Consider the following 26,863-nt stretch of genomic DNA (forward strand, 5'->3'; position numbering starts at 1 on the left):
ATCTCATTGACCTTGTTCCTCAGCCATGAGTTTTGCATTTGATTTTGCATTTGAAAATCCTTTTGATGTTATCGAAGGCTTTCTTCTTAGATGTTGAAGTGCTATCTTCTAAGCAGGCCTTATGGAGCCAATGTTTCTCATTCAGTAGTCTTGCTATATCAGTATTGGTTTCATCAAACCAATCTTGAAATGTATGTGTGATGGAACTGAGAGTATTGGATGCAGCTGAGTAGACAGGGAGAAGGATGCCCAATTTTCCTCATTATTATTTGAGTTTACATCAATTGTTACTATTTGGCTGCACAGTTCTTCAACAAAGAACTACCTGTTTCACATTCTCCTGTTTCAATTTGGAGGCATTGAGCTTTTGGGGTGCTTTTTTTGTCTTGTGGTCATCTAGTAGGATGTATCCATATATTCAGGTTGGAGACTATGATCCTCAGTCAAGAATTCTGCAATTCTCATGGCCTTTGTCACTCTGACATCCTGCCTGTCTTGATGATGACGTAATCAATGAGATGCCAATGCTTGGAGCGGGGGTGCATCCAAGATTTCTTGTGCAGTTTGGCAGATGGAAGATTGTGTTGGTGATGAGCAGGTATCTGGGTTTTCCATTTCCCATGGGAAAACGGAGTAAACCAAGGATTTTACCTTTTACCAGGAACAAACACAGATTTCTCATTTTACCAGAGAAACCCATGGATTTTGCAATTTTGCAATGAGATCCCTGCAGGCTGGCAGAGTTCCAGATACTGCTTCATCCAGCCTTCTCACTCTCACCAAATATTTTCCCAGAAAAGTCTCCTATAAGTTACTAATGTATGCTCTATATATTCTAATGTGCTTTCCATAAAAAAATATCATTTCAACAAGTGGGGCATTCGTGAAAGAGCAGTAGCAAACAGAAGCATTTGTTTGCTCAGTAGAGCTGCAGAAAGTTCAGATTTCCGTAACACATATGGGAATCTCATAACTGTTTAAATGCAAGTTTTGAACACAATTATTCAGTTAGAAGTTTTTTTCTTAATATGCAAGTGGAGCTCAGATGCTCCCTTAGCTTTCCTAGCTGGGCTATGGACATCTGAAACAAAGCTGTCTAGGCCAGAGAGAAGGTGTACCAATAAGCTGTCTCTTCCAGTTCCCTATCCCTTTCTGTTCAATCTGGGTAATTAAATATGACCCCCCCCTAACCAAAAACTAAACAAACACATGCTCTTTTGTGGGATATCAGGGTTGTCCAACGTACAGGGAAAATGAAGCTGAATAATTTGCAGTATTGTACACAGCCACCTTATATTGGGGTCTCAACACTAGCTGGTTCAAGCCAGCTAGCCATGCTTATTTTCATTGGTTCACTAGCAAAATGCTTATTAAACTACACTAAATTATGGGCCAGATCCTGTCAATGAAGGAAGTCCAGGGTGTACTTTACGGAGGCTCTTTTAGGAGTAGAGGTGTAAGCTATCCCAAAGAGATGAAATAATGGAAAGGACAACGATAGATAAAAACTTAGCTAGACAATGACCTCTTTGAGGATCTGAAACTCAAAAAAGAATTTCATAAAAAAGTGGAAACTTGGCTATACTACTAGGAAAGAGTATAAGAGCATTGCAAAGGGAAGCAGGAAGAGAATTAAGAAGGCCAAGGCACTATTGCAGATGCAGCTGGTAAGGGATATAAAAGGGAATAAAACAGGGTATCTGAAAAGGATATAAGTATAAGGGTATAAATATCTTAAAAACAAGAGGAAGACCAGAGAAAACTTAGTTCTTCTGCAGAATGTGGAAGACTATTTCTAGATGTAGAGAAGGGAAAAGTATTTAACACATTTTTTACTTCAATCTTCACAAACAACGGAACCTACCAGATGAAGAGAGCTTCTGGAAGATAGGTAAGGAAACAAATAGCCTAGAGTGTTGCCCGGTGGGGTCAGGCCAACTCTCAGGATCTCAATATTGTGCTGCTAGATAGGAGGATATGGTGTACAATTGCACATGCACACACTCAAAAATAAATTAGGTGCATACACACACTCTAGGTGCATGCCCCCCCGCCAGGCATGCACATACACACTACCATTCCAGGCACATACACATCCAAAATTACCAGCCTAGGCAAATGCACACCTATCACCAACTGAAGCACCTACAAACACTATACAGACCAAAAGAAATTAGACCAGAATCAGTTACCAAAACCTGCACATCCAATACACATACATGGATCACTAATTCATATATCATGCACACAGTGACATATACATGTATATCACCTACATACCTTACACACAGGTGAGTTCCTAATCTGTGGTGTGTATGTATGTGCTTGGTGTACTTAGGCTACCTGAGGGAAGGTTAAGGTAAGAGAGAAAGTGTAGGGGATGAAAGTTACTGGGACCAGGATTAGAACCGGTAGACATAGGGAGAGCTGGGTTGAGGAGCCAAGGCTTGGGGTTACTTCAGGTTACTGCTGGTGGAGACTGAGATGAAAGCTGCCAGTGCCAGGATTAGAACTGACAGACTAGAGGGAAGTTGAGGTAACTCAAGGTTAAGTGTTGTTAATTCAAAGCAGAAAGCTGGCAGAGCAAAGAAGCAATGCTGGGGAGAAGCCCAGAGCCTGGAGCCGGAGCAAGGAGACTACAGGGGAGCTAAGAGGTACGTGGGGAGAGGAAAAATGGTAATAGGGCTGAGAGATTGCAGCAAGCAACAGGGCTGAGAGGATGCAAAAAGTGGTAGGACTGAGGCTAAGAGATTACAGAAGGCAACAGGGCTGAGAGATTGCAAAAAGGTGCGGGAGTGGGGCTAACTGCTTGCAGAAAGCAACAGGGCTGAGAGGTTGCAGAAAGCAACAGGGCTGAGATTGCAGAAAGCCACAGGGATGAGAGGATTCTAAAAGTGGTGGGATCAGGGCTTACAGATTGCAGAAAGCAACAGGGCTGAGAGATTGCAGAAAGCAACAGGGCTGATAGGATGCAGAAAGTGGTGGGAGTGGGACAAACAGCTTGCAGAAAGTAACAGGGCTAAGAGCTTACAGAAAAGGGAGAAAGAGGTGCTGAGAGGTGGCAGAAAAGGGTAGACAGAATTGAGAGATCAGGAAAATGGTGGGGGTCAGGGGTGGAACTGGAGCCGCGAGAGAGACAGAGACTGGGATTTAAGATAGGGAAGGGACCAGGGGTCAGTAAAACACAACCCAACTCAGGGTTACAAATGATAGTGGTTTTATTGAACAGGGGAGATGGTGACATGATATTTTATTGGTTCCTTTGCGCACACACACACACACACAGACATACACACAGAGACAATGGCAGCAGGGGTTAAAGAGGTTTGATGTAGGGGCTAAAGTCTGGGAGGAGAGAAATAGAGTCCAAATTGGAGGAGGAAATATGCAGGTGATATCTACCTATCCCAGGCTGAAAGTGGGTCCTCGATGGCCAGTCGGGGTCTCCTTCAGCTCGGTGTTGTCTAGACGGGGGTCACCAGCAGGGCCTCTTGGGTACATAGGCAGTGTGATGTGGAGCTGGTCTGGTCCAGATGGAAATGACATTTCAAGGAGTCAGTCTTCACTACCGTTTTTATGGGGCAGACTATCTGTGATCCCCTATGGGGAGGGCCTGTCCAGGCAAGGTCAGTCCTGTTCCAGAGGGTTCCAGGTGTTCTTATTGAGCATATGAAGCCTTGTTACAATGGTTGGTTGCCTCTTCTTTTGTTTCTTGACTGCTAAGGGTGGTTCCAAGGGCTGGGTCATTGGTCCAGGTATTGGTGTTGATGGTTTGGTCATTCAGAGGAAGCTATTTTTAGACCTACTGTCATTGTCTCTCAAGCACCCTCATTCATCCCCATTCATTCAGGAAACAAGTTCCCTGGGGGGGGGGGGTAGGTATGAGTCATAGGTTACACAACCAGGCATGGGGATAAGTTGGAGGCTTGATATCACAAGATGGAAACCACACAATATAAAAGCAGTAAAAAAAAAAATAAAAATCAATACAAAACACAATAATTTTCACTTACAAAACAGTGGATATCTATATCAAAATATATGGGCACTTATTTGCAAAGAGGGGAGAGAAAAATAAAACTTACTACCTAAAATAAAATGTTAAAGGGACAAAGAAGAGCTGAGATGTGGCAGAAAAGGGGAGACAGAATTGAGAGATCAGGAAAATGGGGGGGGGGGGGTGGAACTGGAGCTGAGAGAGAGACAGAGACCAGAATTTAAGATGGGGAAGGGACCAGGGGTCAGTGAAACACAACCCAACTCAGGGTTACAAATGATAGTTGTCTTATTGAACGGGATAGATGGTGACATGATATTTTACTGGTTCCTTTGCGCGCACACACACAGACATACACCTTAGCTTACTTATACTTATCTATAGGGAATAGAGAGGGATAGAAAAAGTCAGAAATGGTCAGGGAAGGGGAGGGAATGCATTTTAAAATAAATTAAAAAAAAGAAAAACTGAGAGTTTTGCTACAAGAGTAATAGGTTATAATCACTTATGGAATCTAGATGCTTGCAAGTTAGCAAGGCTGGATAGGATGCATGCTAGGGTACTAAAGGAACTGGTTGGAAGGAACTGTAATTTCGGAGCCATTGGCAATCCTCTTTGAGAACTCACAGAGGTTAGTTGTGGTCCCAGATGACTGGTAAAGAGCAAATATAGTGCTCATCTTTAAGAAAGAGAACAAGGAGGATCTGGGGAAATATAGACTAGTTAGCCTGGTCGATATATCTGGAAAGATAATTGATCAGGACCACAGGAATCTACTGTGAAGAACTGAGAAAAATGGTCTCCAACCTTTTTAAGTAGGAGATCATTTTTTGAATTAAAAAGCAACCCAAGATCTACTGTGCAGCTCCCCCCCGCCTACAAACACTCACCCAGAAGGTCAGTCTGTGGGTGAAGCAGGGCCCTGGCTGGGACAGGTGATGAGACAAGCGGAGGCCCAGGGAGCATGTGCCCCCTGGGCCTCTGATTGTCTTCCACTCTTCCCAGCCCCTGCTTGTGCCTATGCCCCGCTCCCTCCTTCACTGCTGGGGCCTTGATCTACCTCCTTCCCCATGGTGGAGGGAGGGAGTGGGGCTGTGGCAGGGACAGGCCCTGCACAGCCAGGGTGAGGTGTGGGATGGAGCTATGAGCGGCTCATCCAGGGGCTGCAGAGAGGGTGGGGCACACAGTCCAGGAGGGCATAGCAGGGGTGTGCCCCCGGATCTGCACATGGGTTGTGTTGGGCTGGGGCCAGGGTGGCACTGGGCTCTTCCTGGTGGGGGTCTTGGGCCAGGCTGTGCTCAGGCTGGGTGATGGTAGCAGCACTGGGAGTGGGGCTATGGGGCGGGGGAGGTGGCTGCAGCCACCCAAACATTTGCCATCACCCCCCCACGACTCCCCAGCAGCACTGCTGCTGCCCTCCCCAAGCACAGCATAGCCCAACCCCTCACTGGGAAGAGCCCAGTACAGCCTTCCCCTCCCCCTGCCCCTTTCCCCCCTGAGGGGGAGGGTGGGCTGAGGCTGGGTGGCTGCACCAGGCTCTTCCCAGGTGGGGGGTTGGGATGTGCTGTGCTGTGCTGTTCTTGGGGTGGGCAGCAGTGACACTGGGAGGGGAGTTGGGGCACTATTGGTGAATTTTTAGGTGGCTTAAGCCCCACCCTGTAGCCCCACTCCCCTAGCCCACCCCACCCCACATGTAGATCTGGGGCACATGCCCCCATGCCCGCCCAGATTGTGTACCCCCTGCATCCCCACACCCCCTGCATGAGCCACTCATGGCTCTGTCCCATGCCCCACCCTGGCTGTGCAGGGCCTGCCCCTACCCCAGCTCCATTCCCTCCACAGCTGCTGCAGTCAGGTCATGTGGCCCCCTCGATCTGTGAGCAGCGTGGAGGCAACTGCTGTTGTGGGCTGGGCTTTGGGCCCTGAGCCCCACTTCAGCTGGCCCAAATGAAGCTTGACACCATGTGCGTCCACTGCTGGGCTGAGACTTGTCCCCTGCCTGCCCAATGGTGGGATGCATGTGGCATCGGGTCACCCCCGAGCGAGCTGAAGTGGGGCTTGTGGTACAAAGCCTATCCCATAACAGAAGCTGCCTCCACCATGCACAGATGGGGGTAGCATGTGCCCTCCAGAGCCTCCACCGGGGTGCGCACAGTGGCAGGAGCCTCCCTGTGTCCCTGGAGGAGCCACCTGGGCTCAATCTTCTCACCACCTACCCGGTTGGTGCCCCACTCACCTTACCCCTGCTCCTGCCTCTGCCCCACTCTGTCCCTCACCATGGAGGCCTTGATCTGATCCCTTTCCCTTCTCTCCCCCCCCAGACTGAGTGGCTGGACCAGGGAGAGGGCACATGCGCTCATCTCCCACAGCCTCAGATCAACTGTAAGAGGCTCCATGATCAACCAGTCAATTGCAATCGACCAGTTGGTGACCACTGACCTAGAGGAAAATAATATCAGGAACAGCCAGCATGGTTTTATGAAAAGCCAGTCAAGTATGACCAAATTGATCTCGTTCTATGATTAGGTGTTAGGCTCTATGTGTGGAGGAAGAGCAGTGGATGTGATTGATATACCTTGACTTTAATAAGGCTTTTGATGCTGTCTGTCATGACATTTTCATTAATAAGGTAAGGGAATACAGACTAGACAAAAGTACTTTACGGTGGGTACATAACTAGTTTGATCATTTTACTCAACAGGTAATCATCAATGACTTAATGCCTAATTGGGAGGAGGTATCAAGTGGGGGTGTCCCTAGGGTCTGTCCTGGGTCTGGTATTATTTACTACCTTTGTTATTGATTTGGATGATAGGATCAAGCGCGCCTTAGGAAGTCTGTGAATGACACCAAGTTGGGTAGAGTTGCAGATACAAGAGAGAGAACAGACTGGAGAAATGGTCTGCTGTTAATTAGATGAGATTCAGCAAAGACAAATGCAAAGTCCTGCATTTAGGGCAGAATACATTAATGCATGAATACAGACTAGTACATGATTGGCTAAGCTTTTTAAATCTCCAAAATGGTTGAAGGAAATATCTCTTTCCAGCACCGAAAATTCATAATGAAATGTTTCCATCATTATGCTACTAGAACTGCCACTGCAAAGGATTTCTACTCATCAGAACTTTATTTCACTGAATTTGTTGATGGAAGTTTTGTGGAGCTTTAAAAACTGTAGTAGGCTCTAAGACTGATGTGCTTATCCTTCCTTAGATTTCTGAACAATGTTACTCTTTTCCCCCTTAATAGGATTTTTCCCCTTTTCTCCTTCCCTCTCTAACCTCACACCAAATATTGATATTTCCAACAACAACAAAAATTATCTACCAAAGTTTTCAGGAAAAAAAAAATCTGAAAGAAGTTTGAACCTTGCACCTATAGGAGATAGATTTTAGATGTTCACTGGCAAAACCCCTGTCATCTGCCATTGACCTCAGTGAGTTTCAAACTATGATTTTAGAGGCACATTTACTAAATTGAACACTACTGGGGCTATTGCCATGTGGCAGCTTTTCTCCTGTCACAACCATGAATGCACACCCACACCCATCCTGCTGCTCAGTTGTGTTTATATCAATGCATCTGGAAAATACTGGGCAACTGTCCTGTATTTTGCTAGCAACAGACAGGGATATTTGCTCTGAGATTCTATCAAACAATTTACTAGGAGGAACCCGCCAAACCATTCATGATGTTTTATTTTTTTTTCAGAAGGTCTAGATTGCACTACCAAAAGTCAGACTGCTGAAAATTTTCTAGAGGAAGAATCACCATGTAATGCCCTTCACCTCCATCAGGGAAACACACTCAAAATTATTTTCTGCTATATTTCAAAGTGGTACAAAAGCACAAACAACATTTACAACCAACTATACTGCCAGTTAGTTACAAACTTGGTAGTAATCTGTTGTATAGAGAGGCTCTCAATAGTTGAAGCATACATTCCTATATGCAACTCCATCAACTTACTAATTACACACATATATTATACACACACACACCTGTGTGTATTTAAAAAGAATAATTGCTTTATCAAAATTCTGATTCCTACATATTATAAATATATTTTTATTTATACTTTTAAGCACTTTTAAAAAATCACCCCATTTCCCTAGGATGCACAAAAAACAAAGAGAAGAAAAATAATATTAGAAATTCTTCATAATTATATAGTCTGCTATCTTTAGTATTATCATTAATTCTACATGCACGTCTTAAAAAAAACAACAACAAAACCCAAAAAACCTCAAGGCCAGAAATAATGTCTCTGACATTACTAACCACGTATTAAGTAGGGTTCTAACAAATCGGCAGATTATCAAAGGGAGGTTTTGAAAAAAATATGCATTTTGTATGATATATGGGCAATGTCCAGATGAGTGCAGATGTTTGGTTCCCTGGAGACAAGTAGACATCTTGTGCTACTGACACTTGTCCCCAGGGAACGCCTGTGCCCCACACACTCTGGTGCATGACAGGTTACCCTGGGTGGGGTAGGAGACCAGCAGCCTTACCTGGGGTTCTGGGGACTGCGGAAGCTGCAACCACAGCACTCCTGCAGGTGGAAGGATGACTAGCAGCTGGATCATGGCTCTGGCTGGCCATGTTCCAATTTTGGGTTGTGTATGCTGCCTCCATGTGCACCACCCCCCTTTTTTTTGGTGCAGGGGTTTTTTTTTGTTTTGTTTTTTTTACCCCTGGTTCATCAAATCAGTACCTGTGCTGCAAGGTAGCAGTGTGGGGAATGCTGGAATGTGTGATGTGTGGTGCTACAGATGGGTCGTTGGTACCACATATCTCACGGCCACGTTCATTTGGATGTGGCCATGTTGAGTGTGTCCCAAACTGAAATATCTCTAGGTGTTCTGTGCCAAATTTTATTCTTTCCTAGGAGTCAATAGATGTAATGAAGCAAAGTGAAATTAATTGTTACTGAAGTTTATTGGGAGCAAGCAAATGTACTACTTGGACCAAACTTTAAACAGCTGACTTGCATTGAAGGAATGATGAACTTCAAATATATTAATACTTTTCTTTAGTGGAAAAGATAAATTGTTCTAAATCTTATTTATATGTGAAGTAGCAGAAGGACCCATTTCTCCCCCCCACTTTATTTTATTTTTTTTGTAATTGCAGTGTTTGGTTATTTTCAAAGAACTTAATTCAACATATTTAGGTAAAAAATATTGTTTATTTTTAAAGAACATAGTACAACATATTTAACATGGAATATTTAACACGGGGAGGCATTTCAAATGATATCCAAATTAATAATCTTTATTGTAGAACTTCTTTGTAAACAATGTTTGTGGTGTTTGCTGTTGGCGCCAGTATACAACCCTCTTCAACTACCAACTCTGGAGCAAGCCACATATAACTGTCTGTGTGAAAAGCATTGTTCCCTTAAATAGTCAGTGATAAATAACCCACCTAGAATTTTCTTCAGCTGCTATTCAGTGATTTTGAAAGCTTTAGAGTTTATAGGAACAACCATTCTCAAGTTATAAACAAACATACAGACAGACACTTCAGTATATATATATAGAGAGAGAAATTAAGTACTTGATTGTCTTGTGTCACTTTTTCAGCTGAGGAACACAAAGCAATAAAATGTGTAAGACATTTTGACTAAAATTAGTGGGAAGGAAAAAAAGTCATAAGGTTCTCTGGGTTCTGGCATTTTACTTTGCGCAGGTTCAGGTTCTACTTCACTTACTTATGGTAACAGGGTTCTGGGTATGGTTATACTACATCTGACTACAGGGCCTGGTGGCAATGTGGTAGGGATACTCATAGCAGTGTAGCAACTATAAAATACCATAATGGTGCAACACTCAGAGTAAGGCAAGTATAGGGTATCTCAAAAGCCCCACTGCTTGTGAGTACTCCTTGCTTGGAAAAAGGCTAAGGGACATCACCGTGACAGAAATATGCCCTCACTAAAACATTAGCCAGTCACTAGCAGTTTTTATCTGTTGCTTTCTGGCAGAAGCTAAAACCATTGAGGCACTGAAAGTCTGGACTCAATCTGGCCTCTGGATTCTGTCTCGGTAAATGGAGGATGGTAAGGTTTGGGCAGCCTCCAGTCCTCCATGCACTTGCCTAGGCCTACACATCAAAGGTCTTGGTGACTAGACCTCTTACATGTACACAATAATCCAGATGATTGATGGTTGACTACTACCTTAAGCAAGGGGTCAGATTCTGGTTTCCAAACTTATGGGGAGGGATCAAAGAAACCTGTGAACTGCTAATAATGTTCTATTTACAACCCTATAAAAATGCAAATATGCCCTTTCTAACATATTCTTTTCTGGTGTGTCTGAATCAAAGACTGTTTATCTTATTTTCATTTTGCAATATAAGGAGCCACAATAAATTTAAAATCCATTTTGGTTTAAACCACCTGTAGACTATGACAAAAAATATACCTTTTTATCCAATGAAAATGACCATGAAATAATGTATCTCTGTATTTTAAAGAAATATTTCTATAACCTGGCCATTCTATTAGAGAGGGATTGGTCAGCTAAATATTTAAATTGTCATTTCCATTATTTGGAAAAACATAAATCATGGTTCAACTGATTGCTGTTCCACTTCTATGTACCTTAATATCAACTTAAAATCTAAGTAACAAGGTGCATCACTCAGGAGCCAAAGCCCAGCTGCAAGGGCATTGGGAGTAATAGTCTGTCTGTCTAGGAGCTCTGATCCTGCTGATAGGGATGATTGCCTTGCATGGGAGTAAATTAAAAGCTCTCAGAAAGATGGCACTAAAGGAGGGAAGCTGAGAAGAAAGGGAACACTAAGCACTGTAATGACACCCTTGGCCTGGACGGGGGTGGGAAGGGTGTTGATGTTTTGTTATTTTGTTTAGTTTGAGGGAAGAAAGGGGAAAGTGTGGCTTCTGGGCCTAGCTAAAGGAGTAACAGCCCACTACATTAAGTATACAAAATGCTTTTATATTTGTCAGGGGGAGCTGATGGCTTTTCATTCAGGTGTGAGTCAACTTCGTCATATATAGACAAATGCAATAAGACACTTAAATGATATAATGTCAGCTGCCTAAAGAAATTCAAAAGGACTCACTTGTTCTTCACCTGGTGATGTACATCTGTTTTCAGTAGCTCATGTAGCAGGTTTCTCTGCTGAAATAAAGATATAAAATAGCATAAATTGAATTTAGTGGCAGGCAGATTTGCTCCCACTGTTTTTGGATAAGATGCTGACAACGAACAGTAGGAGGTCAACCCATCTCAATTCCTATTGTAAATAACACTTAAATAATCTCTTGCATGATCCCATGTGAAGCAAGGTTGATGTACTAAATAATACAATTTTTTTTTCCACAAAGAAAAAAATATTATTTTGTCTGGGTTCTTTCTTTAGTGAAAATGTGGATAAAAGTTTGCAGGAAGAAACAAAAAAAATCCCTAGGATGGGAATTTTAAGTAGCTCTTGTTGGACATATTTTTTGGAACAGTTCTGCGCCCCCCCCCCCCCAAGAAAATTGGACATTTACTATAGATAAATAGATAGATAGATAGATATGGGATTTCTTTTTAAGGAAAATCACATTTGTTCTTTTTTCAGAAATATTTGTTAAACAGTCAAAAACCCTCTATGAACAATTTAATTTTAAGGTAGAATAGAAAGAGGAGGTTGTATAATAATAGACAAAATGATTAGCTCTGATAGATTCACTAAGTACTGAATACAGTATTCATTTGTGAAATACACATTAGATCACCAGTATTTGCAAAATAACTTTTAGGATGACTGGATTGTACCTCAGCTATAGGGTTCTTTGACTTCAATCAAATACTCTGAAGTATAACAATTATGAAATACAAAATGTATTTTGCCAAGCCGTGTCTATGTCAAATTAGTTCTCTAAAAGAATATTTTCACCAGCACAATGGGACCCAAATTGCCCCCCTACCTTGCCCCTCAACATCCTCCAACCCTCCAGATCCCTCTCCTGAACCTGTTCATGCCATTTGACCTGGCTATCTGGCATGTGATCTTCAGGCTCTTTATATTAGGGTTGCATCCATCAGGGTACGAAGGGCAATCCCCTGGGGGGCAGGAGGGGGAATTGGCTTGGTGCCACATGTCCCCTCCGGGCAGTAGAGTTTAGGGAGTGGAAAGTTTGTTATCACAGAAAAGAAAGGTAGGGGAGGTTATACTATCCTGGGATGCTGCAGGACTACAACTTGGGCAGCTCATCTGTGGGGAGTGACCACACAGTAATGGAAGACAAGAGGGGTAATGTTGATCAAAGAGAAATCTGCCCTAGAGTAGCATAACTTTAGACGTCCTAAAGTGTGCTTAAAACTAGCTTCAGGTGTTAATGTGTAGACCCTACAGGGGTTGAGAGCTCTAGGAGCTGCCTAACAATCATGTGTAACAAAGCCCTGAGGGCCTTGTTACACCTTACACTGTGTATCCCACAAATGGTGGTCAGTGCTTGTGCTAGTTCGAGTTTGGAGCTGTTACACCAGGTGAAAGAGAGCTTGGAGAACTGACCCCCCCTCCCATTTGGGGATTCCCCCTCCACCCCCAAGAACTTCCCCAATTCTCTTCTTCCAGCCCTGGGCTTCACCTCCTACCCTTTGGGGTTTCCCCCTGCCTGCTTCAATCCTCAGGGCATTACTTTTCTGTAGCTGCCCAGGGAAGTAGGCAGGGAAGGGATATCTTGTTGCCTGGTTGCCACTGCTGCTTGGCTGCTATTCTTCTGGCCCAGAGAGCTGCAGCAACAGCAGCAGCAGTGGCAGCTGGTCAGGAAGTTTAAGCCCTCTGTGCCTGCTCCCCGAGGCAGTGGGGAGGGAGGGAGGGCAGGTGGGGTGTTTAAATTATATTTTAATCTCTAGTGGTGTAGCTAAAATCCCCAGGGTTTTTTTAATGCATTCCCTCCCCTTCCCCAACCATTTCTGACTTTGTCTATTCCTCTATATCTCCTATAGATAAGTACAAGTGAGCTAAGATATAGGATATGCTTCAGCATTTTATTTTGGTAGCAAGTTGTATTTGTTTTGTTTTTTTTTCCTTCTTTATATTGTATAATTATTATGTTTATATTGATTTTTACTGTTCTATATTACTGTTTTACTGGTACTATATGATTTAGGCCTACAAATGTAAGTTATAAGTTATGTCAAGTCTCCATCCTGTCCCCAGGCCTGGTTGTGTAACCCATGACTCACACCTACCCCTCCTATTTTACTTGGTTCCTGAAAGAATGGGGATGAATGAGGGTGCTTGGGAGACAATGGCAGTAGGTCTAAAAATAGCTCCCTCTGAATGACCAAACCATCAACACCAATACCTGGACCAACAACCCAGCCCTTGGAACCATCCTCGCTTGGCATTCAAGAAACAAAAGATGAGGCAACCCACCATTGGGCCAAGGCTGCACATGTTCAGTAAGAACACCTGGAACCCTCTGGAACAGGACTGACCTTGCCTGGACAGGCCCTCCCCATAGGAGATCAGAGGTAGTTTGCCCCATAAAAAGGGGTAGTGAAGCAGTCTACCCAGAGGCCCTGCAGTCAACCCCCCTCTGGACAACACCTACTAGACAAGGACCCCTTTCTAGCCTGGATCGGTAGCCATCACCCTCTACCCCCTCTTCAACCAAGGACTTGGGCTCTGCCTCTCTTCCATAACTGGATTCCAGCCCTTCCACTGAGTCTCTTTCTCCTGCTGTCATTGTGAATGCTTGTGTGTGTGTGTATGTGTGTGTGAACCAATAACTTCATGGGGCTGTGTAGTGTGTTGCCTGTTTAATAAACCTGTTATTTTGAAACCCTGAGTTGGGTTTTTGTCTGTTTCCTAACTGTTTCCTCCTTGCCACCACTTATCTGCCCCCCCTCCCAGTCTCTAAGCTGTCAGCCTGTTTCCAGCCCCAAGCTCCCAGGTTTCTGCCTCTCTCTCTCTTTCCTGGCTGTCTCCTCCTTGCCACCACTTGCTCCCCCCCCCCCAATATCTCAGATGTCTCTCTGAGTTTCCAGCCCCAGTCTACCTTAAATAACCCCAAGCCTCAGTTCCTCAGCCAGCTTCTAGTAGTCCACCGGTTCTAGTCTCAGTTCTGGCAACTTTCACTCCCTACACTAACTCTTTCTTTCTTTCTCACCTTAACCTTCCCCCAAGTATCCCAGGTAACCCAAGCACACATATACATACCGTGCCATCCAAGTTAGGAACTTACCTATGTGTAGGCGGGTTATATGTGTGTGAACAGGTGGGTGTGTGTGTGTCATTGCATGTATGATATATGAATTAGTGATTTGTGTATGTGTACTGAGTGTGCAGGTATGGACAATTGATTTTTGTCTAACTTTTGGGGTGTATAGTGTATGTGCTTGAATTGGTGATAGGTATGCATGTGCCTAAGCTAGTTTGGATGTGTATGTGCCTGAGCTGGTAGAGTGTGTGTGTGTGTGCGTGCGTGCGCATCCAATTGATTTGTGTGTTTGTATATGTGCAATTGTGTCACACCCTTCTGCCTAACAGTGCAATATTGAGATCCTGAGAGTTGGCCTGACCCCACAGGGCAACAGTGGCTACACCTTAGTGCAACATGAGATGGGTAGCACAGATCAGAGACAATCCTGCCCTGGAGTACTGTAACTCTGAACCACATAATGAGCTCTTAAAGCTCATTTCAGGTGTTAATGGGCAGAGAATCCAGGGATTAAGAGCTCCAAATTTACTGTATAACAAGGCCCTAAATTCAAGCTCCTAAATGAGTTTTGAAAAATGCAAATTGTCAAAATGCCAAAATGCCATATAAACAGTGGATGGTGGAATAAGAAGCTGAATTAATCTTGTCTCTCGTTTTGATCCCAAAATAGTGCTTTAATCAATGGACTATTCTCCTGTCCCTAATAAAGCATCTTTCCTCTCTCAGACCCCAAAAAATCAGACATTTTGTAACCTTTCAGCAGGGCTTACAAGCAGCAATATTCATCTGGATCAACATGAGGCACAATTTTTTTCACTAGCATGGAAGGGTAGAATAGCCAGTATTTTAAATAGGGGTGGGAAAGAGAAGCATCTGGCCAGAGTGCCAAGATTAGGAGGGGTTCCAGAATTGTTTTCTACCCTCACAGCAGCCCTATATCTAGACTCCTGGCAGCACCGGGTAAACTTATAGCATCAGGCCCCCCTTTGCCAGAGATAATGATAATAATAATTGGACAATGGAAAAAAAAAACAAAAAACATTTTTGGGCCCTGTTTGGGTCTGGGCCCTGGGCAGCTATCTGGTTTGCCCATGCCTTTGTCCAGCCCTGCCCCACAGAGTGCATACCTTGGCAGCATACCCATGCTGAGAACTCCCCAAACTTCTCAGCTGTTATTCTTTAAAAGCAACAACGCCAGGGCTGGGAGAGCAGATTTGGTGATAGTTCAGCTGGGACTGCTTAGATTTTCCCATTTTAATGTCTACTGTTGTTCTGACAAACTGTTTCATGTGAAGTTTAAAAAATGCCAAAAATAGGATAGAATGCCTGATGATTTTTTTCCTTCCAAAGAGTCGTTGACACTTCAGCAGCTAATGTAGTATTACACTCTCAACTGGCAAAAAATCAAATAAACATTTAATGTACCGTTGAGGTGAGGAAAGTGTTTCAGCTACTGCACTGACAGCCTTGTTCTAATCTACCAAAATTAAAAATACATTCTGTATTTAATGAAACATGGGAACATTTCATCTTAGTGGTTTGCAGCACAACCCAACATTATCTACTGAAGCAGAGAAGGGATTATTTAACATAAGAAATTTGACCTAAGTCACACACAATAGGAGTAATAGGGCATGAAATTGACCCTGTCACCTGAACACTAGAATTTTTGCCTTAACCACTGGACCATCTGCCTGATCCTGTATCACTGAAAAACAACAGTAGTGATCAGCAGTCCAGGCTGACTGATTTGGTGTCCTTAGCTATTTTTAGATGCCACCACAAGAGCTTCCCAGATGTGTTTAGTTTTTTCTAATAAGGCCATAGCAAACTTCAGGTTAATATGTGTTATGTAAAGAAAGTATCAGATTGCTGTTTTTTGCAGTATACCCATTTATACCTTCAGAGAATTTGGGCACAGAAGCCTCCTCGTTTATACATAGAAGATTCTGAACTTGTTACAATGAATGAAAAGCTATCAAAGTAATTATTCCTATATCCTAAAGCTCACCAAGGAATACATGATATAATACAAGTATTCAAAGTTTTTATTCTGATGTTGATCAAAGAGTTTTGGTTATAGCTAGATTTGCATTAATGTTTCCAAATAAATTATTGGGGGAAGGAAGAGGGAGGATGGAAGGGAAAAGAAATAGGGAGGGAAGAAAGAGGGAGACAAGCTCCATCACATCACCTCTGCAGGCCATATTTATCTGCACCTAAAGCTGTGAAATTCAGTTTTACACATCTTTCTGAGGAAATGAGATTAACAGGCATTCCTATAGCCTCACCAGGCATATAATGAGATTACTTGTGCATTTATTACCTGCTAAGCTATTATGTTTCCCTTTTGAACCTGGTCTCTAAGCATTTGTCTGCAAGACAAACAGGGGGTAAAGTCAAGTATTTCCCCCAATGGCGGGAAACTGTTTGTTGACATTGCAAGGTCAAATTTTATTTTATAAGTGCAATATGATACTGAAGAGGTGTAATACTGTACACAGATCATTAAAATTAACCTGTAAGTTTATATTAGGGTATTAATTCAGGGGTCAATATTTTAAAAATAAGGAATGAACAACATTTGGTTTTCAAATGGAACTAAAGATGGACAAATAGAGAAAGAGTGGATAGATGGGATGTACAAAAAAGGGAATGGGAAGGAAAGAAAAATAAAGAATGAAACATTGAATACATAATGCATAATATAGGTAGGACTATTTAATTTGGGGTGTTTGATTGGCAACAATTCTTTCTAATGCATAACAAATTATTTTTCCTGCTATGTATGCATGTATATAATATACATATGAAAGAAAAAAAGGTGTCTTAAATTTCTGTGCGCTCTTAAAATTACTGGACAAGTCTACACCTTTCACCGACTTATAGAGAGACATAGTTAGCTGTGTTAGTCTGAAGTCAAGCAGAATGCAGGTCAGGTGGCACCTCAGGCAAACGGTCAGGTAAAGACATGATGGAATCTAATCCCCAATTCCAACCATTGCACCTCCTGCCATGCCACATGATCATTATCCTATGCTCCTTGTTCCCTGGCAAGTTGACAGTTGGTACCAAACAGTCAGCTGGTTGTCAGCTGGCTCCAAGATCTCACTGGGGCTCAAAACAGCTCTAGTGCTACCAGAGGTAGCTGATTGTTGGCTATATCAGGACTGTCACCGGGACGCCAATGAGCCCCTGGTTAGTCCCCAGAACTGGCCAATGATCAGCTGCTTCACTGATTGTTAGCCAGAGAGGACTGCACCAGGGTCAGCTGGAGACCCTGGTGTGGTCCTAACCCTGCCACACATTCCATTTAAAGTGTGATGGAAACCAGTGTGGCTGGTTTCTCTTTTTGTGGACTCACTGATTCCCTAAATGTCTGGTTGGGTTACTATTTAAGACTTGATTAATAGACTAATCATATTTAAATGTAACCTCTGCCAAGGACCTTAGAGATTAACTAATTCAGAAAGGCATAAACTGTCATAGGCCGCAGCTTACTGTCAGGTGTTATAGCACCTGATGAAATAGGCTGTCACCTACAAAGGTTTTCTGAATGAGTTAGTCTTTAAGGTGTCGTTCTGCCTTGCTTTCCGTCCACTCATAGAAATACTGGGTAAGATCATGAGATGATATAAACATTATAACTCAATTGACTTCAATTTGAACCAGCTGAGGATGTGTTAAACTTTTGTCTCAAATTTATCACAAGTTCCTCGATTTACATTTATTGAAAAGTTTTATACTCAGCACACACAACAATGGGATTAGGAGTTATATTCCTTAACAACCAATATAGTGAGGCTGTCCCAGAATGACTCTCACTAACACCACAGCACTCTATATGTGGAACTGCTATGGGACCATGGATCCTGGGTCGTTACTGAGAAACCAATGAATCCCCAAGGTCCTTACTGGCAAACCAATCTTAAATTATATCTAAGGAATCATTGGTGGCAGTCCTGGCAATCCCTCACAGTCGAGGATGATCACTCCCATAGGACAGGTAAAGGGCTGTAAATGAGTCCATTATTGGCCAGCAGGCCAATCCTAGAGTGAAAGCTCTGTGTCAGACACTACAGGTGATGCTTAAAGGGAGGGTCATACCATGGATTTCCCAATCTTGTGTCCTTTTCTTCCATTTCTGTCATTGTCTGCCTCCAGGGTGAGATGGTTTTCCCTCAAAGTAATGTTTCTCACATGGTGTCACCATGTAGCCCTGTCCTGGGCTAGTTTTTATCCATTTGTGGTTCAATGCCACACTTCTTAGTGTTCACCTTGAGGGTGTCCTTGAAGCATTTCCAGTACACACACACCCTGCCCCTCCCCACAAGGCCTTTGTCCTTGACTGAGTTCTGAATATAGCAGTTGCTTTAGTAAATGCACATCATGCATGCTCAGTGTCCTGTCCACGGTAGCTAATGTTAAATAATCAGCACTTCCAAACCGGTGGTGTTAACATCAGTGAGGACATGGACATTTGTGCAATTATCCTCCCACTTTATGCCAAGGATTTTCTGGAGGTAGTGCTGGTGTTACAGGCTTTTCAGGTGGTCACCCCAAGCTTCACAGCTGCAGAGAAGAGCTGACGTGATCACAGCCATATATCATAGAAACTTTATTCGAGTCGTGATGTTGTGATCATTGAACACACAATGACACAGTCTTCCAAAGGCAGAGCTGGCACACAGGATCCTATACCGGATCTCCTCATTGATGTTGGCCTCCTTAGTTGCTGAGGTATGCAAAGTGTTCAACATTCTCCCGCTCCTGTTCATCAAAAAGGATCTTTGCCAGGGGAGTTGACTGACCTGGAGCAGGCTGATGCACCTTTGTTTTTCTGATGTTAAGGGTCAGTCCCAGGCACTAGTATGTTTGGAAGAAAACATTAAAGGCTGTTTGTAGGTCCCCCTCTATATGTGCAATGATAGCACAATCATTGGCATACTGAAGTTCCATGAGGCTGAAGTAACTTTGGTTCTGGCGTGGAGGGGGAAGAGAGAGAAAAACGTCCCATCCATCTTGTACTTGATGCTGATGACATATGGCAGAAGGTCAAGGATGAGCATTTTGATAACCTCAAGAAGGATGGAAAATAGAATTAGTGGAATCACTAATTCTAGTGATTGCAAGCACTAGTGCAGCCCTGTTTAATGCCAGTTAATATAGCAAAAGGTTCCATAGCACAGCCAGTGCATAGGATGGAGGCAGTCATATGGTCACAAAGGAGTCTTAGGATGGTGATACATTTCCTTGGGAAACCAAACTTTGATAAGATCTTCCACAAAGCCTCACAGTTAACAAAGTTGAAGGCTTTAGTCAAATCAATAAAGGCCATATACAGTTCCTGGTTCTGTTCTTGGCATTATCAACATAAAGCTATTGATGATTATTGGGACTACAAAGAGAGGAAATAAAAGAACCACATCTTAAAGTTAAATAGAAATAAAAGGAAGGAATGAGGAACTGATATGACAAATAACATAAATGGGGAGAGGAATATTGCTGAGCAAGTTTTGCTCAGAAGAAATAAGAAGTGGCAGGAGGATTGAAAGTAAGAAGAATGAAAGAGCCAGATTTTGGATTACTATTGCAATCTACTAAGAACAAGTTATAAAAGAATGAATCTGACACATAGTGGTGTAGGTTGTAGCCGGGTTGGTCTAAGGACATAGGCATATTTAAGTTGGTCTAATAAAAGATATCAGATTCACCCAAAGAACCTTGTCTGATGAACAGTAGCATTAGATGCAGTGACTATGGACATCCCAACTCTAATATGTGGTAAATGTGGATAGAAGATAAATGAAAAGATCATGGATAGCAGTGATAGTTTTAGACATGAAGGGAAATTCAAGAGGCATCAGCAAAAAGTCTGCTTGTACCATATGTGATCAAAGCTATGAGGCAAATGTCAGAGAAGTGTGGGGACAAATATAGAAAAACTGGTAGTAGTATTAAAGGAAATGTCACAAGTAGTAAGAAGTAGACAGAAGAATGACCTCAGCATCCAGGTCATTTTGTCAATTTCAGGATTGTTCCTCTATAACAATATTATGCCCATATATTTACATATTATTTGGCTGAATGGAATATTTTAGTGCTGTCAAATCAATATCTTTCCTAAAAACCAAGCTTACTTTTTAAAAAGCCAACCATCAACACAAAATTATATCACTATTGTTTCCTAGATATCTAACTATAGATATAATAAAGGCATCCATAAGAAAGTTTTCTTTCAATTCATTACATTTAACTGCAGGAATATATTTTAATGAGATCACTTGCATACAAGAAAAAATAGTTCTTTTGTGTTGCAATTTTTGTAAGGCAATGGGGATCTAAAAAGCAGGGGTTCCAGTTTTAATCAGAAAAAATGATACTTTGTCAAAGCCAAAATATTTTTCAGAAAAATGTAAGATTTGACCAACTTGCAAAAACATGAAGAGAAACTTGCCTGGTTTCCTTTCATTTCATTGTGTTGGACTGGCAATGATTCAAAGTTCCAGATCCATGGAATACCATGGGGTAGGACCTTAGGGACACCAGTGGCCTTGATTCCAATATATAGTTAGAAATCATGCTGATTTCCTTGGAATGAGGGGCCCCAAGGCTTCTGCTGCAAAAGCAGAAGCCTCATGGCCCTGGTTCTGGCAGGAACACTCTAGGATAAAGGTAAAGGTCATAAATCAGGAAACCCTAAAGCCCTAAGAAACCTGGCTCAACAATATGGTCTTAAAAATTCCTGACTTCTTGTGATGCATTCAGAAACTTGGCACCCCCAGATTAAGCTTGAGCCCTTAGGGATCCCAGAACTCAGAAATCACATGTAGGAATGATTCCAACTTCTGTAGGATGTCCCCTGACCTCTCTACAAGGAAATTAGGCAGCTGCAGGAGTTTCAGTAAGCTGCATACTCAATTTCATTTTAGAAATGAAAAAATGAATATAAGCATTTTGAGTTTTCCTAATGCAATTTTATTGCAATTTCCCTTCTGATAAATGTTTGGAACAATGTATATTTTTATAATACTTGCATTTTTCAGAGAATAGAAATTTCAGTTTTCACACACCTTTACTTAAAAATAATTTCACACAACAGAGGAGTACAGGTTCAGAGCTGACTAATCCAGTTGTGTGTCTTACTAACAGAGATTCAGAAATGTTGTTGTCTCACATACAAAAGCTATACAATTTTCCTGAAGAAGAAATGACAGCTATGTAAAGGTAAAAGTTTCTTGGGAGAGTCTATAGCTTTATAGCAAAACATATGAATGTTTTTCTTTGAACAAGCTGAATGAAGACATCCATTTCACAGGGGTTCTGCATGTGTATAGAGTAATAATTCACCTTTTACTAAAAGTGTGGTAGGCTGGCCGGTGGGATCACCAGCGCAGCCCCAGATCATTAGCTTGAGCCCAAAGGGTTCAGGCTCCATTGGTGGAGACATTGTTCCTTCCCCACCAATTGGGGAAGGCAGAAGGAAGGAAGCCCCACCCTAACCCAGGGGTGAGATGAAAGAGAGGACCTGAGAGGGAACTACTCCCTCAGGCTTCCTTATTTGTCCATTCCCAATCTGGGGCAGAGCCTGCAGAGGGAATAAAAGCCCATGTGCTGAGCACACAGGCAGCTTACAGCAAGGGATGATGACAGGGCTTGTGAAGAGCTGGTAGAGCTGATCAGTGAGGTGGAGCAGTTGCCCCAGAAGCACCCAGAAGACGCCTCCATCGAACAGGGGAGCAGCAAGTGGCTGCATCCCAGCCCCCCGCCATGGAGGGAGCTGTAGTGTCAGTGCACAGATCAGTGCACAGAGGTTCAGGGAGCAGACAGGACCTCAGTGGCTGGACAAGGCAGCGCAGGTCCCCTAACCTGCTTGAGGCAGGAGCCAGGCCCTTGTTGCATAGATCAGTGCACAGGGCTGTAGAGCTGACAGGATGCCACGGCTGTAAGATGTAATGTGATTCCCCATTCCTGCCCCTGGCAAGTGCCCCTTTTGTGCACAGGGTGGTGCACAGGGTGAGAGAGCTGACAGGCTCTGGTGGCTGCATGAGGCATCTTGGGCCTTCTTGCCATGAGTGGTGACCAGGGGGATGACCACCCCAGTAAGGGAGGACACCCCACCTCCAAACCACTGTTAGAGACTAGCCCATCCCTCCAAGCACTTCTGGGAGTCATGAGTTGAAGTGCTCCCCATGAAAGGGGATTCCCACAGGGGAGAAGGGGCCCTCCCCCACTGCGGGTGATCAATGGGAAGGCCCTGGCAGGGAGAAGAAACGATTTGCCCTTGAACATAGAGAGGATCCTAGGGCCCCTGTTTGTTATGGGTGGTTTCCTGGTTACAGGGTCCTCCTAGCTGAATAACCTAGGAGAGGGTAATGATGTTCTGTTAGGTAACGGGATCCTTCCCCAGGTGCCATTTCTTCTTTGGGTACAGCTGCTGTACTATTGTTGTGGTCTGTTTCCTTACAGTGTTGAGATTCTTGTTGTAAACTTTGCATCCTTATTATTGTATTAGGTGAAGATTGCAAGCCGTTTTATCTCTGAACTCATTGTATGGATTATCTGTATATGTTTGGGACTCATTTGATGAAACCTGACTGTGTATGTTCAGTTATTGAGTTCAGGGTTAAAAAGAACTATTGCCTGTGTAAAACTGTATCTGTAAATAAGATAGATAGATAGATAGATAGATAGATAGATGTACGTAAGTTCATGGTTATAAGTTTTATATTATGCTGTATCATTAAATCTGTAAATAGTTAAATATCACTGGGTGTCCTTGGTCCTGAGCTCTGATCTGTAGGAAAAGCTGATGAGCTGGTCTACAGCTAGGCAGCTACACTCTCCACAGTGTCCACACACCCACTGACATCCCTTCAATTGGAGAGGGGGTATGTTCCGTGTACCACCTAAGTTATATAAGAAAATCTTAAATACAATTTTGGTATGAATAACTCTATCATGAATCTGATATGATTGTATAAGAAAACTGTTTTCATGCTCTGATTTGGATGGCTGTTTACTTCTTGCATAAAGAAAAAAAAAAAGAAGAAAAACGACCATGAGTCCGACATATATTGTTAAGAATCTAATGTATACCTTCACACCATACTGGGACATTTCTTCCTCAAGATACATAGATTCATAGATGCTAGGGTCGGAAGGGACCTCACTAGATCATCGAGTCCGACCCCCTGCATAGGCAGGAAAGAGGGCTGGGTCTAGATGACCCCAGCTAGATGCATATCTAACCTCCTCTTGAAGACCCCCAGGGTAGGGGAGAGCACCACCTCCCTTGGGAGGCCATTCCAGACTTTGGTCTCACTAACTGTGAAGAAGTTCTTTCTAATGTCTAGTCTAAATCTGCTCTCTGCTAGCTTGTGGCCATTATTTCTTGTAACCTCCAGGGGTGCCTTGGTGAGTAAAGCCTCACCAATTCCCTTCTGTGCCCCCATGATGAACTTATAGGCAGCCACAACGTCGCCTCTCAACCTTCTCCTGCGGAGGCTGAAGAGGTCCAGGTGCCCTAGTCTCTCCTCATAGGGCTTGGCCTGCAAGCCCTTAACCATATGAGTGGCCCTTCTCTGGACCCTCTCCAGGTTATCCACATCCCTCTTGAAGTGCGGCGCCCAAAATTGCATGCAGTACTTCAACTGCGGTCTGACCAGCGCCCGATAGAGGGGAAGTATCACCTCCTTGGTTCTGTTCGTCATGCATCTGCTGATGCACGATAAAGTGCCATTGGCTTTTCTGATGACTTCGTCACACTGACGACGCATGTTCATCTTGGAGTCCACTAGGACTCCAAGATCCCTTTCCGCTTCCATGCCACCAAGCAGGTCATTTCCTAGGCAGTAGGTGTGCTGGACATTTTTCCTCTCTAGGTGCAGCACTTTGCATTTCTCCTTGTTGAATTGCGTTCTGTTGTTTTCTGCCCATATGTCCAACCTGTCCAGATCTACTTGTAGTTGTTCCCTGCCCTCTGGTGTGTCCACTTCTCCCCACAGTTTTGTGTCATCCGCAAACTTGGAGAGAGTACACTTCACTCCCTCGTCCAAGTCACTGATTAAGACATTGAAGAGTATCGGTCCAAGGACCGAGCCCTGTGGGACCCCACTGCCCACACCCTTCCAGGTCGATACTGGCCCATCCACTACGACTCTCTGGGTATGACCCTCTAGCCAATTTGCCACCCACTGGACTGTGTAGTCATCTAAGTCACAGTCTCTTAACTTGTTCACCAGTATGGTGTGGGATACCGTATCGAAGGCCTTCCTGAAGTCTAAGTAAACAATGTCAACCCCTACTTCTGTGTCCAGGTGTTTTGTAACCTGGTCATAAAAAGAGACTAGATTAGTCAGGCATGATCTACCTGCTACGAACCCATGCTGGTTTCCCCTCAGCATAATTACAGTATGTATGAAGTGGATTGAGTAGTTCATTTCACACATTTTTGTATTAATCTATATTGAAGATATTTTACAAAACACATTTTTAATACGTATATGCTCAATTCCTTCATCATCATCAATCATAAGAGGTAAACCTTAATATCAATACTCCATTTTTAAATTAATTCATTTTTTGTGATCTGTATTTTGTCATGGATCCTTTATACGGTTTGAGATAAAGAGGCTCAAATAAAAACAGGAAGGAGAAAGAACACAAAAGATTACTTTAAAAAAAAGTAGGAATATAAGATCTGATTCAAAATGTGTTAAATCAGTGAAAGGGTTGGGGATCTCCTTATGTACTTTAATGGACTTTGGATCATACCCTAAGAGTCTTCAGCCATAGGAAGTCATCAAATAGTCAGAAGCTATAAGAGTTGATCTTTTTAAAAGATAGACTACATTGCAGTACGTATTAAATCCTCCTTGTTTTAAATGCAAGAGAGTAAAGAAGTTGTCTTAAAATTCAAATCACTTTAAGATTACTATAATGGCTTGATTGCAGTAAGGCTCTTTTTAAAGGGGTTTGAAGCCCTATTCCATCAATAAAGCATTTAGAAATAGATAAATCTTCCAGGAAATGCCAAGGGTACTATCTTGTTAATTTCCAAAAAAGATACTACCACTATGCAAGATAGGAAGAACGAATAGTATAAATGCAGAATTAAAGCCTCTGGGTAATTATTCTCTGTGGAAACAATTTGTCTGAAAAAGTCCTGTTTGGGATAGTAGTGAAAATTTCCACATATTTGCCTGAAGGATTAGTGAATCATTAAAAAGTGAAGAAAAATGTGGAGCTATAAATACAAAAGCAATTAATTTGTTCTTGGGTGTTTTATGGAGATTTCATTCAGGTGGAAGAAATAACTTTTAAAATATATGCATATGCAAATCACATACCACCATGCTATCTGAATATATAAAAAGGATGTCATGGAAATAATCCTTTCAGGTCTAACCTGTACCAGAACAGAAAACATTTCACCAAGTGAATATTTTAAGATTTTAAATAGGCAATAGGGAGCCAAATATTCAATGGTATGAAAGGTAACCTTGTATACATTACTCAGATTCAGTAAACTCTGTTAAATAACCACAGATCTGATCTCAACCTATTAACTTTGTCATCAGTTTTCTCTTTTTCTGCGATGGTGGTGGGTAACTGGGAAGGTTAATTGGTGCAAACCAGCTCCATTCTCTTCTCTGAGGCTCAACTGACTTGCATTGAACTGATTTGCAGCATGAACAACGTAAGAACCCTCTCCGTTTATGGATTTTATCAAGCAAATTTTACCCATATAGTTTAATTGAACTCTCATGTGCATATGAGTTTGAAGGACTGAAGGGTCTTTAAGGTAAATTAAAAAGTCTCAGAAGAAAATAGGGCTGCTCTTAATTTACTGAATTATGCCTAATTTCCCTAGCTAAGGATCTAGCCCAGAAACAACAACATTCAGATTATGTGCCCTTTAGTTGTACTGGTGATCGGTTATTCACATAGGTAAATGATTGACTACTGGGACTACTCATGTGAATAAAGTATATATTAACCTACGTCATAAAATCAGAATCAGACTGTTGCTCTACATTTTGATTTATCTGTGCAGGCATTTGGAAAAAGATATGCAATCATAGTCGCACATGTATGTAGATATAGGTAACTTAACTATATAGATATAGTCATTAATGCGGGGGTTCTAAAAGGAACAAATCTTGTCACTAGTTCCTTGCCCAAAAAAACCAACAGCTCTTCCAACTTGGGGCTTTGTTACACAATAATTTGGGGCAGTTCTTGCAGCTGTCAACACCTCTATCCTCTACAAACAAACTACCTTAGCAATTCTGAATTGAAGAAGGCAGCCACAGGTTATCTTAAAAATGGGGCAGAAGTCCCAAATGGACAATTAGTGTTACTCCTCCATTATGTAAATTTGCGGGGGGTGGCGGGGGAGCTAGTTAACAACAGAATCAGTTGAGAATACTGGGGTAAAAGTCAACACTGATAGCACCAGTGAATTTAGGATTTTGAAACAGTCTGGATAAGGCTCTTGGACTTCAGGACCAGCAGACTGCAGAAGATGCAACTATCTGCCCACCTAGTTTCAACAGGATTGGGCCCTTAGCTGAAGCAGTAGACCCTGCTGGCTGCCCGCTCAGCTCATGGAGAAGGGTTGGACAGCCCAGCTCTGGCAGGATCAGGCCCTTGGCTCCAGCAGAAAGCAG

General features: G+C 42.7%; 1 long non-coding RNA gene across 1 annotated transcript in view; it reads left to right on the forward strand.

The window, feature by feature from the left end:
• Nucleotides 1-2,535: 2,535 nt before the first annotated feature.
• The window catches only part of LOC112552023, a 51,047-nt gene continuing 26,719 nt past the window's right edge, over nucleotides 2,536-26,863 (forward strand). Inside the window, exon 1 of the long non-coding RNA XR_003096383.1 lies at nucleotides 2,536-2,654. This is a non-coding gene — a long non-coding RNA (uncharacterized LOC112552023). The remainder of the gene's footprint in view (nucleotides 2,655-26,863) is intronic.

Source organism: Alligator sinensis, unplaced genomic scaffold (genome assembly GCF_000455745.1).
Source record: "Alligator sinensis unplaced genomic scaffold, ASM45574v1 scaffold339_1, whole genome shotgun sequence".
Lineage (NCBI taxonomy): Eukaryota > Metazoa > Chordata > Crocodylia > Alligatoridae > Alligator > Alligator sinensis.